General features: G+C 42.2%; 1 protein-coding gene across 6 annotated transcripts in view; it reads left to right on the top strand.

Moving 5' to 3' along the window:
- The window catches only part of gatad2ab (GATA zinc finger domain containing 2Ab), a 122,898-nt gene that overhangs the window by 72,152 nt on the left and 33,732 nt on the right, over nucleotides 1–17,014 (top strand). Inside the window, exon 2 of one of the 6 annotated variants that reach the window (XM_034180284.1) lies at nucleotides 15,367–15,465. The exons of the other annotated variants lie outside the window; for them this stretch is intronic. The gene's annotated coding sequence lies outside the window, so the exon portion shown is untranslated. The remainder of the gene's footprint in view (nucleotides 1–15,366; nucleotides 15,466–17,014) is intronic. 6 annotated transcript variants of the gene reach the window in all.

Raw genomic sequence — 17,014 nt, 5'->3', positions numbered from 1 at the left:
TGATCACTTCCTCACCCGCTGCTCCTCCTGCTGTTCTGCCGAAAATCTCTGTCCTCTCTCCAAAGAAGCGAGGTGGAACGGAGCAAAAAAAGTCCTCCTTCGTTCCACAAAACCCTGTCTTATATCCACTCCTTCACACTTACGCTCCAGGTGAACTAATTACAATAATCCAAAAGGAATCAGGTGCGCCCACGGTCACCTTAGCAACCAAAAGGAACAGCACAGTTCAAGTCAGAACATCTCACAGAAGCTGGATTACATCCCCCCCCCTCCTTATCGTTGCCAGTCCCTGCAACGCACACAATACTAATCAGGGTAACGGGCCGGTGGCCGGCCGAAGTTTACACGGGTAGAACGGCGAAGCACGTCCTGGGGGGCCTCCACCGGTCGCTGTTCAACCGCGACCGGCCAAAACCCATACCATACGGGGATCTCACATTCCCCCTCCTTCCGGATCCCTTCTTCTACCCCTAATCCTAACTCTCTCTGGGGGGCAGTACACACCTTTAGAGCATTCCGATGCACAGTCTGCTCCCTCCCCCCCCCCTCCGGACGCACCCTGTACACGACCCCAGTATCCCCTACGCAATCCAAAATTACATAGGGTTCAGGGTCCCACCAGGTACTCAACTTACCCTTCCCCTCACGACGTCTATTTCGTATCCACACTCGTTCCCCCGGCACTAAGGGCAAAGCCCTAGCCCTCTTATCATATTGACCTTTACGTTGAGAAGCCTCAGCAGCTGCCCTCTGGCACGCGATCTTGTAAGCCAACAACAATTTACAACGATGGTCTTTCACCCACCCCGTCAATCCAAATGCTACTGGCTCAGGACTCACCCCCAGGCCAGCATCCACGGGAAGCCGCAGATGCCTACCAAACATAAAAAATGAGGGAGCATAGCCCGTCGCACTGTGCACTGTATTATTGTAGGCATGAACCAACTCAGCAATATAATCTGGCCACCTCTGCTGCTTTTCTTCTTCCAATGAACGGAGCATATTCAATAATGTCTGATTAAACCACTCCACACCACCATTACCTGCAGGATGATACGATGTTGTCCTACTTTTACTTATCCCATATAACTTACAAAGCTGCTGCATCAGGGCCGATTCAAAATTTGGCCCACGATCAGAGTGGAACCGCGCAGGACAACCAAACTGCTGTATTACATGCTTCCACAGCACCTTAACCGTCGTCTGCGCGGCCTGATCTAATGTGGGAACTGCCCATGCGAAACGAGTGAACTGATCGGTCATAACCAAAATGTTCTGGTACACATCCGTCGGCCGGCCAAGGGTTAAAAAATCCAACCCAATGACCTCCAACGGATAAGTGGCCCCAATTGACCCCAGCGGTGCCCTAGGCTCAACACGGCTCCTTTTGAAGGCTACACCTGACACACCTCTCCTGGAACGTTCGTACCTCCCTTTCCATATCAGGCCAGTAAAACCTTTGACGAAGCTGAGCAAGAGTCCTATCCACCCCAGAATGAGCCCCAGCCTCATGAATCTTTCGCCACACTTCCTCACAACGACAGCCCGGACACACAATCTGACGATACTCCTCATGGCTCCTTCCATCGAGAAAAATTCGGTATAATATACCCTCTATCACCATCAATCTTTCCCATTGCCGAAGCAATTTCTGAGCTCGGCCCGTTAACGCCAAACGTTGCGAGCGAGTTGGAACACTCCCCTCAACAACATACCCCTTCACAGCCTGGATATCCAAATCCCGATTCTGGGCCTCAATCCATCCACCCTCAGGTGTTACCTCAATACCTGCACTGACCGGCAACCCCCGGTCATGTTCCTTCTCCAACACCATAGCCCGCTCTGATTGGACCGGACACCTTGACAAAACGTCAGCATTAACATTAGCTTTACCTGAACGATACTTCACTGTATAATTAAAGGAAGCCAACTGTGCCACCCACCGCTGCTCCACTGCCCCAAGATGGGCAGTTTGCAAATGGGCCAAGGGGTTATTATCTGTATAAACAGTAAACTCCACCCCTGTCAAAAAAATCTTTAAATTTTTCCATCACTGCCCATTTCAAAGCCAACAACTCCAATTTAAATGAGCTATAATTCACATCATTCTGCTCACTGAGATGCAGGCTCCGACTGGCGTACGTCACAACACGTTCCTGTCCATCCTGAACCTGAGACAACACAGCCCCAAGCCCCTGGTTACTAGCATCGGTATACACAATAAAAGGCTTATCATAATGAGCATACGCCAGAACCGGAGCCTGTGTTAAGGCCTTCTTGAGGGCGTCAAACGAGACCTGGCATGCTGCAGTCCAATCCACCTTCCTCGACTGCGACTTCTTGTCCACCCGGACACCGGTCAAAAGCCTATTCAGGGGCCGAGCTAATTTAGCGAATCCTGCAACAAATCGCCTATAATACCCGGCTAATCCCAAAAATGCCCTGACCTGCTTGAGAGTGTTCGGAATCGGCCAATCTAGAACAGCACGAACTTTCTCCGGATCTGGTCTCACGCCCTGCCGATCTACCACATGTCCCAGGAACGCTACTTCCCGTTGCAACAACTTACACTTACCCGGACGCAACTTTAAACCATGTCGCCACAACCGCTCAAACACCCGATCAAGATGCTGGAGATGGGAAGAGAAATCGGCAGAATATACAATGATGTCATCCAGATACACCAACAATGATTCCACCATCTGACCATTCAAACACTGCTGCATCAACCGTTGGAAAGTCGCGGGCGCATTACAAAGTCCAAATGGCATCCGCTCAAATTCATACAAACCCAGCGGGGTAGCAAAAGCCGTCTTTTCCCGATCATCAGGATGCATCTCAACCTGCCAGTACCCACTAGCAAGATCCAATGTCGAAAACCATTCCGACTGGCCAAGACCAGTCAGTGTCTCCTCAATACGTGGCAAGGGAAATGCATCCTTATTCGTAACTGCATTCAATTTCCTATAGTCTACGCAAAACCGCCAACTACCATCCTTTTTCCGCACAAGAACTATAGGAGCTGCCCAAGGACTACTACTCTCCCTTATCACTCCCTTCTCAAGCATCCCTGACAGAAGGGTCTTCACTTCCTTATACAACATCGGCGGAATCGGACGATACCTCTCCCGTATGGGGGCAGCATCTCCCGTAGGGATCCTATGCTGTACCACATTCGTCCGCCCAAAATCTTCTTCATAACGGGCAGATACCTTCTCCCATTTCCGCAACAAAGCTTGCAATTCCCGTTGCTGTTGTTCGGACAACTCCGAACAATCCTTGCCCATACCAGTTACCACAGGCAGTTCCAAATCGGTATCAGCAGTGGCAACATTCACCAGCGAGACCTGGACAGCGCCATCTTCCCCAAGTGAGAAAGCCACATCATTAGATCCACACACATCAGAATCCTCAATCCCATAAAGCCGACCCAACTTGTGAAAGCGGCCAATCGACACACTATACGGGTGCGGATTACACACACGAACCGGGAGCCTCCCCTTCCTAACTCCCACCAAAGTCCTAGCCACACCCACAATCCCAGAACCAGGCATAGGCTCCATCAGCGCATCATAATCCACCCCCTTTTGTCCCATCCTAGTACGTCCCCACACTATCAACTCACTCTTTGGTGGAACAGAAATAGCATGTTTAGAGGCTAACCTCACATATCCCACAAACCCGTCCACTCCCAAGGGGACCTTGCCACTTCGACACACCGCAAACGCATCCCTCCAGATCTTCTGTCTCTTAAAAGCCTGCGGACAGGCAGATTTTCCAGGGCATTTAAACACGGTATCCCAGCAGGCTCCAATAATATTCATTCCAACAATCAAAGGGCTCGAGCACTTCTCATCCTTAACAACCACCACCCCTCGATCCGAGACCCTGATCCCCTCAACCTCCACATCCAATACCGCGTAACCAACACACGGAATTTCCAACCCATTGACAGCACTCAGTCGAAACCACATTGGGGCCTGCCCAAGCTTAATCTGTCCAAAATACTTATTAAACAGGCTCTCAGCCATTATAGTAACTTGTGACCCTGTATCCAGCAAGCCACCCAACCGAATTCCCTCAATAGTTAGCTCTATAGTGGGACACTGACCAATAAGAGCATCAGAGGTCCTGGATAATGGTGGTATGGCAGCAGCCCCTGCAACTCGGACCTCAGCAGCAGGGTCTACCAGTTTAAAGCCGGTTCAACTACAGACACACAGTGCCCAGCAATATGCCCCACCTTCCCACAACGATAACAAATAGGCCGACCTTGCTCATCCCAATCACGGGATCGCCTAGGTGAACACCGTTGCCTCCGCATAGGTTTAACAGACCTAGATTCAGATAAAACTGGATATCTTTGCGGCTTAAACTCTGCCACTATATCCTGAGCCAACCCCCTAACCTGCTCCTTCACTTCTGCAAGAATCTCACCCTTTAACTGCTTTTTCCAATCGGAACCCTGATAGGGCCTACCCAAATCATACGGTTCCCCAACCGATGAACAGGTTACATCCAGCTTGACACCCCCATACTCCAAATCAAGCTGATGTGCCTCCTTTTGCAGCTCAGCAAAACCTAACTCAGGGTTCCGGCGAGCATAAACCTTCAAGGCCCTAGCAAAAGGCCCTTCACGAAGTCCCAGCAACAACTGGTCTTGCAGAGTCCTTTCAGAGGGGGCATTATCAGAATCCAAATACTGCAACTTCCGATACAATTCACACAACCTTAACATGAACAACTGTATAGGCTCATCTTCTCCCTGGACACAACTAAAAAAGCTAGACCTCAAAACAGGAGCAGAAACTTGTTCATCATATAATAAATCTAAGTGAGCAAAAATTTTTGAAATTTTACTTTTCTCCTCTTCATCTAAAACTAAAATTTGGCGCTTAGCTTCCCCAGTCAATGCTCCTAAAACAATACTCACTTTCCCAACCTCTGTCAAATCCTGAAACCCCAAAAACCCCTTAATCTGTTCCTTCCAGTCACAGTACCTTAATTCGTCACCTGGCCCTCTTAATCTAGGGAGCCAAGGTGCACCTGGGTACACTGGCATCATCATATTTGCTTCTGTTCAGAAACACCAGCTCTCAGAAAATGGTATCCTGTTCGTGACGCCAAATTATGTAAGCCCGGGTTTGCGGGTTATTGTGGTTTTGAATTAATGAATGAAAACACAATCAAATAATGCATGTAACTATAATAAAAATGGAGCTGGAGTAACCAAACAAAGCAAACTTAATATTACAATTTATTACAAATCACAAAATATATAATAAAAAAATAAAACAATTTAAACCAGAATTTATATATAAAAACAAATATAAAAAAGTCACTCTGCGAGCAGTCAGTCATGATGACAGCCAATCCACAAATACTTCCTGCTGTCATCTCAGGGCGGGCCCTGCTATCCTCCACTTCTACACGACACACTCTCTCTTGGCGGGGCATGGCTTCCTCCAATCACCAAGCGCGCAGCCTCCTCGTCACTGATCCCTCCTCGTAACACCTCTCTTCGTCGCCGCAGCTTCCGTGCACCTACACACACACACCCAGGCCAGCGAGCGCACAACTCCAACTCCAAGGAAACTCCGACTTTCTGATTAAAACAGGCTCCTCACAACCACATCAAACGTACTCACAGACACGGCACGGTCCTCCCCTGCCATTGCGGATAATCCACGTCATGGCGTCTCTTCAGCAGGAGGATTTCAACTGAAACCAGTCACGTCAGCGCTAGTATGGCTCCTTTTTAAATGATCACTTCCTCACCCGCTGCTCCTCCTGCTGTTCCGCCGAAAATCTCTGTCCTCTCTCCAAAGAAGCGAGGTGGAACGGAGCAAAAAAAGTCCTCCTTCGTTCCACAAAACCCCGTCTTATATCCACTCCTTCACACTTACGCTCCAGGTGAACTAATTACAATAATCCAAAAGGAATCAGGTGCGCCCACGGTCACCTTAGCAACCAAAAGGAACAGCACAGTTCAAGTCAGAACATCTCACAGAAGCTGGATTACATCCCCCCCTCCTTATCGTTGCCAGTCCCTGCAACGCACACAATACTAATCAGGGTAACGGGCCGGTGGCCGGCTGAAGTTTACACGGGTAGAACGGCGAAGCACGTCCTGAGGGGCCTCCACCGATCGCTGTTCAACCGCGACCGGCCAAAACCCATACCATACGGGGATCTCACATTCCCCCTCCTTCCGGATCCCTTCTTCTACCCCTAATCCTAACTCTCTCTGGGGGGCAGTACACACCTTTAGAGCATTCCGATGCACAGTCTGCTCCCTCCCCTCCCGCTCCGGACGCACCCTGTACACAACCCCAGTATCCCCTACGCAATCCAAAATTACATAGGGTTCAGGGTCCCACCAGGTACTCAACTTACCCTTCCCCTCACGACGTCTATTTCGTATCCACACTCGTTCCCCCGGCACTAAGGGCAAAGCCCTAGCCCTCTTATCATATTGACCTTTACGTTGAGAAGCCTCAGCAGCTGCCCTCTGGCACGCGATCTTGTAAGCCAACAACAATTTACAACGATGGTCTTTCACCCACCCCGTCAATCCAAACGCTACTGGCTCAGGACTCACCCCCAGGCCAGCATCCACGGGAAGCCGCAGATGCCTACCAAACATCAAAAATGAGGGAGCATAGCCCGTCGCACTGTGCACTGTATTATTGTAGGCATGAACCAACTCAGCAATATAATCTGGCCACCTCTGCTGCTTTTCTTCTTCCAATGAACGGAGCATATTCAATAATGTCTGATTAAACCACTCCACACCACCATTACCTGCAGGATGATACGATGTTGTCCTACTTTTACTTATCCCATATAACTTACAAAGCTGCTGCATCAGGGCCGATTCAAAATTTGGCCCACGATCAGAGTGGAACCGCGCAGGACAACCAAACTGCTGTATTACATGCTTCCACAGCACCTTAACCGTCGTCTGCGCGGCCTGATCTAATGTGGGAACTGCCCATGCGAAACGAGTGAACTGATCGGTCATAACCAAAATGTTCTGGTACACATCCGTCGGCCGGCCAAGGGTTAAAAAAACTCCGGGTTAAGAAACTCCGACTTTCTGATTAAAACAGGCTCCTCACAACCACATCAAACGTACTCACAGACACGGCAGGGTCCTCCCCTGCCATTGCGGATAATCCACGTCGTGGCGTCTCTTCAGCAGGAGTATTTCAACTGAAACCAGTCACGTCAGCGCCAGTATGGCTCCTTTTTAAATGATCACTTCCTCACCCGCTGCTCCTCCTGCTGTTCCGCCGAAAATCTCTGTCCTCTCTCTTCTTCTTCTTCTTTAATATTTATTTCATTCATTTAAAAGAAAAACAGAAAAGCAAAAAACAAAAGCACCACAATACCAGAATGAAAAGGAGCAGAAAGAAGAACAAGTCTTATGATTTCTGCCCCTTTTAACAATACAATCTTTCAATATACAGCATCATAGTCAACATTATTTAACAGATTGCATTTCTTTAACTTGTCACATACCACTGACCCATTTCATAATTATGACCATTAATTAATAGATTACATCACTGACAGGTTACATTTAAACTTAAGACACTCCAAACATTATTAACAGTTTACTTTTTTTTTTTTGACTTTCTTGCAGCCCACTGACTTACTTCATAGTTTCATACTTACTTAATACATCTAATTTAATATGTTTTTTAAATAATTTAAGCGACCTTAATTCTTTAATTTCTTTATTAAGATTGTTCCATAATTTGACACCATTTACTGCAATACTCCTTTCCTTTACTTTGGTTCTAAATCTTGTTTTTTTAAAGACTTCTATTCCTTTCAATTTATAACTACTTACTCTTTTTTCAAACATATTTTGAATGTTTGTTGGTAAAGTATTTTTATTAACTTGGTACATCGTTTGTAATATTTTCAAATCAACTAAATCATGAAATTTAAGTACCCTATACTTAATAAACAATGGATTAGATGAATCTCTAAAACCACTGTTACTAATCACTTTTAAAGCTTTTTTCTGCAAAATAAATAAAGGTTGTATATAGGTTGTATATGTTGATCCCCAGATTTCTACACAGTAAGTTAAATATGGGACAATCAATGAATTGTACAATGTTAATAAACCATAACTATTTAATGAATATTTTACTTTATGCAAAACAGCAATGGCTTTCGCTATTTTTCCTTTTATGTAATTTATGTGTGACTTCCATGTAAGATCTTCATCAATCATGACTCCTAAAAATTTCATTTCTTTTACCCTTTGTATATCCATTCCATCTATTTGTAATGACACATTATTTTCTTTCGCTCTATCATTAAACAATATGAAATTTGTCTTATTAATATTTAGTGACAATCTGTTTATATCAAACCAATGTTTAACTTTTTCCAACTCTGTATTTATCACTTGTGCTACTTCCTGTGTATCTGATCCAGAGTAAAACAGCGTTGTATCATCAGCAAATAAAATGCTGCCAAGCACATTGGATACATTCACAAAATCATTGATATACAAAATAAACAGTTTGGGTCCAAGTACCGATCCTTGTGGTACTCCATAAATAATGTTACACAATTCTGATTTGGTATTATTTATCTGAACAAACTGTTTTCTATTTTCTAAGTAGCTTTTTACCCACTGATGTGCAACACCTCTTATTCCATATTGTTGTAACTTGTGGAGCAATCTTGAGTGGTCTATAACATCAAAAGCCTTTTTCAGGTTAATAAAAATACTTACAAAATAATCCTTATTATCTATTGTTGTTGATATTTTCTCTATTAGTTCCATAATTGCCATAGCTGTCGAATGTTTTGTTCTGAATCCATACTGAGCATTATTTAAAATATGATGTTTCTCAATAAATTTATCCAATCTTGTTACAAAAACTTTTTCCATAATTTTAGAAAACTGTGTAAGCAATGATACTGGCCTGTAATTAGAAAAATTATGTTTGTCTCCATTTTTATATAATGGGACTACCTTAGCAATTTTCATTTCATCTGGAAAAACCCCAGTTGACAGAGACAGATTACAAATATAAGTAAATGGTTCAATAACAATTTCTATTATACTTTTTACAGTCATCATGTCTAAATCTTCATGGTCAGTTGATCTTTTGCTTACACAGTTTTTTACAATATTTCTTATTTCATCTTTTTCCACATTGTCCAGGAAAATACTATTGACCGTATTTACCAATGTACATAATTTATCTTCTATTATTGGTTTATTTCCCACCAGACTTGACCCTACATTTGAAAAATAATCATTAAACCCATTTGCAACTTCTTTTATATCATATATCTCTTTATTTTCCTTAACAAAGTAATTTGGAATAGTTTCTTTCGTTCCATCACTATCAATCACACTTTTTATAATTCCCCATGTTACCCTCATATTATCTTTACTCTTATTTAGTTTTTCACTGTAATAATCTTTTTTTTGTTTCCTAATTATTGTTAATAGTTTATTTTTATATTTTTTGTATTTATGTTCTGATTCCTTTGTTTGCAATTTTAAAAAGCACCTGTATAAATAGTTTTTCTTTGCACAAGCATTTTTTATTCCCTTTGTCAGCCATGGTTTTACTCTTTTCTTACTAATTTCAATTAATTTACAATTTTTATTGTACGATTTCATCAATATTTTCATAAATGAGTTATATGCTACATTAACATCACTGACATAAACTTCTTCCCAGTTTTGATTTTTAAGGTCATATTTTAATGCCTCTAAGGCTTTTACTGACTTATCTCTTTTAAAGTTTATATCAGTTTTTTTTGTTGTACCTATTTTTATATTTAAATATTGAAAAAATTGGTAAATGGTCGCTAATATCTGTCATGAAGATCCCATTCTTGATAATTTCATCTGTTCTGTTTGTAAATATATTATCAATTACCATTGCACTTTGCGATGTAATTCTGGTTGGTTTTGTTATCAAGGGGAATAACCCCAAACTATACATTGTATTCACAAAATCACTTGATCTTTGGCAGCTGGAGCTTTCTATGTTAATATTAAAGTCCCCACACATAAAAAGCATTTGTTTTTAATTTGATGGAATAATTCAATTATTTTATCTGTAAATTTCACAACACAAGAATCTGGTGCTCTGTATACACAACTAACTAAAATATTCTTAGATGTTTCATGTACAAGTTCCACTGTTACAATTTCTATGACATCATTCATAATTGTCATTTCTTCAACAATTGTACACATCAGATCTGTTTTTGTATACAGAGCAATACCACCGCCTTTTTTATATCTTCTGTTTACAAAATACAGCTCATATCCCTCCATTTGAACTTCATCCATGAGATCATCTTTAAGCCAAGATTCAGTGATTGCAACAATACTAAATCTATTTTTAAACTAATTTAAATAATCTTTTATTTGTGACATTTTACAATACAAGCTTCGACTGTTTATATGTATGAGTGACAGGGTATCTTCTGCAATTTTTTCACTATTCAGCTGTTCTACTGTATAATACTCACAACCAATCGTTTTTAAGTCAAATATACTTTCATCAATATTAGTGTCTATGTCATATATTTTATCCTCTGTTTCCATGTTTGATCTGATTTTTTGTTGGTCCAATTACCAACAGATGTTATATTTGATTGTCTATTCAGGTCTGTATTTCGTAAGGTCCTCCATGTTTTTGATTTGTATACCGTTTGTTCCTTCTTTCACTCTAATCCACACCCTACAATTCCAGACCCATGTAGCAACAATATGTTTCTGTTTTCTTAGTAGTCTTGCTTCCCTAGCAATATCTGCATTTTTTTTTTTGTTAGGTGCTCATTTATATAGACACTCGTTCCTTTCAAATTCTTTGCCTGTCTTAATAACTCATATTTATATTTTCTGCTTGTAAATCGTATAACAATGTTAGATAGTTTATTTTTTCTATCTTTAGTTGGAATAGTATAACAGTCTGATATTGTATCTTGATGGATGACAACACCTTTTTGATATAAAAAGTTTGTAACTTGTTGTTCCAATGATTGTCTTTCTTCAGGTGGTGCATCCTCCCCACTGGCTACACCAGAATCCACCACCCTTGCATATGTCCGATGCCTTGTTTCTAGTCCAGATATTATAACGTCATCTTTTCTAGTAAATTGTTCAAGTTCATCTACACGTTGCTCAAGTTTCTTAATGATCTTGTCCTTCTCTTTAACCAGATTTTGGAGTTCTTTAATTTCCACCATCAGTTTATCTAGATTAGACATGTCTTTTGATATATGGTTTAATGAGGTCTTTATCTCCTCTATATCTTCCTCGAGTTTATCTGTTTTCCTGGGTGGTGCCATGCCGACTGTCGTGGCTCAGTATGGCCACTATTGATTACAAAAACAATTCTCACCAGTAGCCTCCACCACCACAGGTCCGGTAGCCGCACCCCAACCCTCCCCGTTGCTAACCTCGTTCACAGCCGCCCCAGCCACGGTCGTAGCCGCCGCCAGCCCTGGATGTAGCCGCTGCTAGCCGCGGATGTAGCCGACGCCTCGGGCCTGGATGTATCGCCGCCACCGATGCCTCGGGCCTGAATGAACCGCCTCCACCGATGCCTCCGCTGCTAGCCTCGGACGTAGCCGCTGTTAACCTCGGATGTAGCCGACGCCTCGGGCCTGGATGTATCGCCGCCACCGATGCCTCGGCCTGGATGAACCGCCTCCACCGATGCCTCCGCCGCCAGCCACGGATGTAGCCGCTGCTAGCCTCGGATGTAGCCGCTGCTAGCCTCGGACGTAGCCGCTGTTAGCCTCAGATCTAGCTGACGCCTCGGGCCTGGATGAACCGCCTCCACCGATGCCTCCGCCTTGTAACTGTTATGCCGTGTTCACACCGGGCGTGACGTGAGCGACAGCAGCGACAGGTTGCTCATGAACGTCGGCAGTAATGACGTCCTCTCCAAAGAAGCGAGGTGGAACGGAGCAAAAAAAGTCCTCCTTCGTTCCACAAAACCCGTCTTATATCCACTCCTTCACACTTAAGCTCCAGGTGAACTAATTACAATAATCCAAAAGGAATCAGGTGCGCCCACGGTCACCTTAGCAACCAAAAGGAACAGCACAGTTCAAGTCAGAACATCTCACAGAAGCTGGATTACACAAGGAGTAGAGATGGTGATGGTAGAGGAACTTAAATAGTTGGGGTCAACTATCCAAAGTAATGGAGAGTGTGATAGAGAGGCGAAGAAGATTTTTGCAGGCAGGATGGAGTGGATAGAGAAAGGTGGCAGTAGTGATTTGTGTTAAAAGGATATTTGTGAGAGTGAAAGTTGACAACATAATAGTGAGACCGGCAACACCGGATCTCATCCAGATTGTGGATTTTATGGACATCTTCAATTTAATATTGAAAAGCCCATTTGGTGTACATTTTGCATAATACATGTGAGCACTGTTAACTCACATATGTGTAACTCATGTTTCGGCTTTACTAACGGTTGATTTGTGCACCCCCAAAAATTTAGACTACTGTTTGCCTTTGGTCAACCTCATTAACTCACAGTTCATATAACTTCTGGTTTGATTTTGCGGACCCCGACTTGCGTGAGTTAATGAGGTTCACCTATATCTCAATCAAAGCCCATTTGGTGTACATTTTGCATTTTATCTCAATCAAAAGTGCCTCAATCACTCTCATTTTTCTGTTATGGATTTACCAACACAACTGCCTGTTTGTCTAGCTTTCAGTCATCAGTCAGAAACCAAGTGCCAAAAAGCAGTGACAAATGTTCTGTGAAAAGTATCTGAAAAAGAATTCAGAAACTGAAAAAGTTGAAAAAGAAACCCTGTCAAGACCACAAGAAACTTTGATTCAAGTGCATGAATTAAATACATGCTCCTGACATTTGATCACATCTCATTTAGCTTATGAAAAGCCACTTCTAACAGGACTTTAACCTCTTTTTTCCAAGGTAAAAATTTGTGGGATTTGAAACTAGTGTTGACGGAGGTTTGCACTCTACGATCATGGTGCTCTGGGTTTTCGGCGTGATAATGGTTTACGGGATTAGGAATGAGCATGTCACCTGATGCCCTTCCTGACGCAACTGCGGCGTAACCTGGAGTCAGAAAAGTATACAGGTATTTTTCATATTTAAAAAAAGTGCCTACTCAAAGATTAGATCACTCAGTTTTAGCATCACTAACCTCCACACATCATGACACTTTGCCTTTAGTAGTGCAGATGTCTGATGTGAGTTATTGAGAAAGGGTTTTAACTTTTAATTTTATGAAAAAAAAAAAAAAAAAAAAGTGTGCGGTGCAAAAATATATTCAGAGGTGGATGGTCATGTCCAAGCAGTAAGCTTCGATGTCTCAGATGAAGCCTATCTGAAAGAAGGGAAAAACTTGCAGTTCTTTGACTGGCCGCTTGAGGCTGGCTTGAAAAGTGAACAGGTCCCCATTTAAGTCCATGTTAAAATCTCCAACTTTAAAGCTGAAATAAACATGGTGCAAAAACAGTTGTGGTCTTTATAAATAGTTTCCCCCTCTATGACAGCTGTATGGGGTCGTGATTTTTTTTTTTTTTTTTAATATATAACCTCTTATTTTAAGATGCTTTAAGCCATATAGTTTTGTATGATTAGGGGCGTGGTTGCTTTGAGTGACTGCGACAGAACCCCGCATCTTCATCTCTTTCCATAATCTGGTGGCAATGGGTGCACGCTGTTGCGGAGGGCTGTGTCTGTCATTTTGAGCATTTTATTATAAACACTTGGAATAATATGGGTTGTTGTGCTGTGAAACATCTTAACGGATCATCTAAGATGTCACTGCTGCAATATTCGTGCTGAGTGAAATTCCCGTCGTATTTAACGTATACTAACAGCATTTTAGCAGCTACCGGTAGCTTCATCCGTGAGGTTCCTTTAATGCATGATTACTGCCAAAATAAGCAGCTCATAACTTTCACACCAAAACAAACTGCTACAAGAACCGCCGCGCAGTTCCCCAAAATATAATGAAATAAATGCGAGAACTGAGGTTAACTGGTTGGATTAGTTGGTTCAGTCTTCTTTCATCTCACACACAATGAGCCACCCACGCTCCACCGCTTTATGCATAAATCATCGTGACGTAGCTAGAATCCATGCTGCCATTGTGGTGATGCCCAGATATGTGCTTCATATGGGGTGTTCTGGGTTTTTATAGAAAAAGTCTGGGTGACGTCATGCAGACTTTGGCCAGTATATGTACAGTCTATGGTGGTGAGGTTAATGAACAATATGTAACAAAATGTTCCCAAGTTGCAGTGTGGTAGCCATTCAGTTTACCTGGATAATTCATTGCTCTGTTCTCCACAAACTACAGAACGATCAAGTAAAACTGGTATAACTTATCACAGCGTGTCATGATAACTGACAATCAAATACCACAAATCAACGTTTGGAACCAAGCTGACATTAACTCCATATAACTCTGAGCCAAAATTGAAAATACATATATTAATTTCTTAAATTTCAGACCCGGTTCAGAAGTAGTCCGAGGTTAATGATATCCACTTTGAAATGGCGCAAAGCTAAATGCATCCAGATTTACATGCAGAACAGAACCAAAACAATGAACAGACAGTGCTCACGTGCTGCCCCTTTAAGAGCCACTAGTTGGAAAGTATTAGGCTACATTACACATACAGTATACAACTTTTAATTTGTCAGCCGTAACAAATATTGTATAGAACAAACAAATAATCATACACAAATAAGAAGTTTGTTTATCTCAAACAGTGATGCGAATAGCGCACACCACTTCTGTACACACGGGTGAATGGCATTGTGCAGAATTGGCTGAAGTGCAGTAACAACACATTTGTCCTCTTTCTAGCTTTGGCTAAATTGTTTGGTCCTTCTAATTACTGTCAAACAAAAATAAGAGGAGAAGGTATTACTGAAGTACTTGGTGTTAAATAAATTGGTCAGCTGCACAGTGTTTATGGTGTGTCTGTGTGCATCACCCTCACTGCACTCATCGATCTTATCCCTCTGCCAGTTTCTCTGTCCAAGGAGTAAACCTGTGCCTGTCTTCTTCGTCACAGACCAGTTTGAGCCAGTATCAGTTTTCACTGAAACACTAGTTGTCTCTCATTAAGTTGGGTGAGTTGTTGTATTGGGTGCTAAGATTATATCACTGTGGACTCAAAATACTGTGAGCAAATGATTTGCAAATGTGCAAGATGTTTATGTAGACATGTTAAATGTGCATTAGTGTATGTTCTACTTTGGTGTTTGGCATACATGTATCCAGTGCTGTGTTTCTGCTTTGTAAAATATGTTTCCCAGATGGCTAAGTTGGTCTCTCCATCCTCTGCTGTTACAGTACTGACTGGAATTTGGGTCAGCATCTGGGGCATTGTCAGTAGGACAGGAGATGCTCGTGCACCTCACGGTTGTCCCTTTGTACAGCTGAAAATATCAGGTCAGTTGGACATTGCAAATGGTGAAATAAATAACACTTCAACATGGTTAAACTTTAATGAAAGAAAATGATGCATTTTTCTCATGGGGTTACATGGATGTATGTTGCAGGCTGGTTCTGTTATTCAGCCAGTTATGTGACTTGGTGAACTGACATCAGTTTATATTGATGAGAATGAGAGAAATGTTATAGAATTGCATGGAGTTGGGTTTTTTCCTGCATTTTTTTATATGCAATATCAAAACATTAGAATTTGTGGTCAGATATGTGAGTAATACAATTTAAAGAAACAATTGTTAGGTTTGTTTCAATCCAACCAGTACAACATAAGATACAGCCTAAAATAGCTTAATACCACTTGCAGTGTTTCAGCTAGGATTGTAACGGGGCAGGGTGTGTGCTGGGATCATGACAAAGGCTAACATGCATGTTACTGTATCTAGATGGTAGTGGTGTAATGGATCACAGTTACATGCATGCTTTGAGCATTACGAATTTAAAGCACATCATTGCACAACAGTGATTTGGGCCATGGTTCAACAAAAAGTTAAGTTCTTCAGGGAGCTAATAATTTTGACCCTGGTAGTTTAAAGTAATGTAAGTATCCTAAATAAAACTTGGATGTTTAGAAATGCTGTATTGAAAATTATTTGCTCTGTTAAAAAAGCCCTTGGGAAAATTTTGAAGAAGGCATCACATGTAATTGGGGGGGGCTAATAATTGTGTTCTCATCTGTAGTTTTCTTTTTATGGATGTTCAAAGAACTTTTTTTTTTTATATATATATAACCAAATATCAATTGTCTCAGTTCCCTGCCTGAATTACAATGACATGAAAGCAGTGTGGTTTTGAAAGTATCCTGTGATGGCATCATTTTAATGATGAAAGAATTTGGCTCAAAGTGGGCCAGACCCTCAAAATGGCCTTTTATGGGCATTAACCCCTGGGTCTACAATGAGGGTTAAAAAACAAACAAACAAAGGCTGAGCTGGAAGATTGACTTGATAACGCATCACCACCTTGATTCTGTAGATCAGGTCCTTTTATTTGATGCACTTGTATCTACCAGTAACATTTATTCTTAGGCTGTGTGATAGCTGCCAAACCTATTCAACATAGTCAGCATATTTGCCAAATTTTTCATAAGTCGGAATGTGCTGGCTAAGTTGTCATTGTCACAAACCCATTACATCCAAGCGAGAAGGTCTGTGGGTTGAGAAGCATCCTTTCACTTTCCTCCTTGTACATCTAGAGTAGAGCCCAGTTGATATGGATTTTACATTTTTTTTGGGAGCCGAAAAAATAATATTAGAGATTAAAAATTCACAGTACTGATACGAGGGGTGATTGAGAAGTGTTGAGCCTGACCCAGGAAAAGTAGTAGTACATTTCTCAGCATTGCACCTAGTGAGTCAAAACTTCACACATTCCCGAGAAATGTTGGTTTCTCAGAATGCAAAAGATGGAGACCCATGCCCTACTTTTCCTGGGTCAGGCTCAAAACGTCAATCGCCCCTCTTATGCAGTTGGGTACAAAGTAATAGCAGTG

The sequence above is a fragment of the Thalassophryne amazonica genome, chromosome 10, assembly GCF_902500255.1.
Source record: "Thalassophryne amazonica chromosome 10, fThaAma1.1, whole genome shotgun sequence".
Classification (NCBI taxonomy): Eukaryota; Metazoa; Chordata; class Actinopteri; order Batrachoidiformes; family Batrachoididae; genus Thalassophryne; species Thalassophryne amazonica.
Note: the sequence above shows the minus strand (reverse complement) of the source record. Positions and strands in the feature narration are given on the sequence as shown.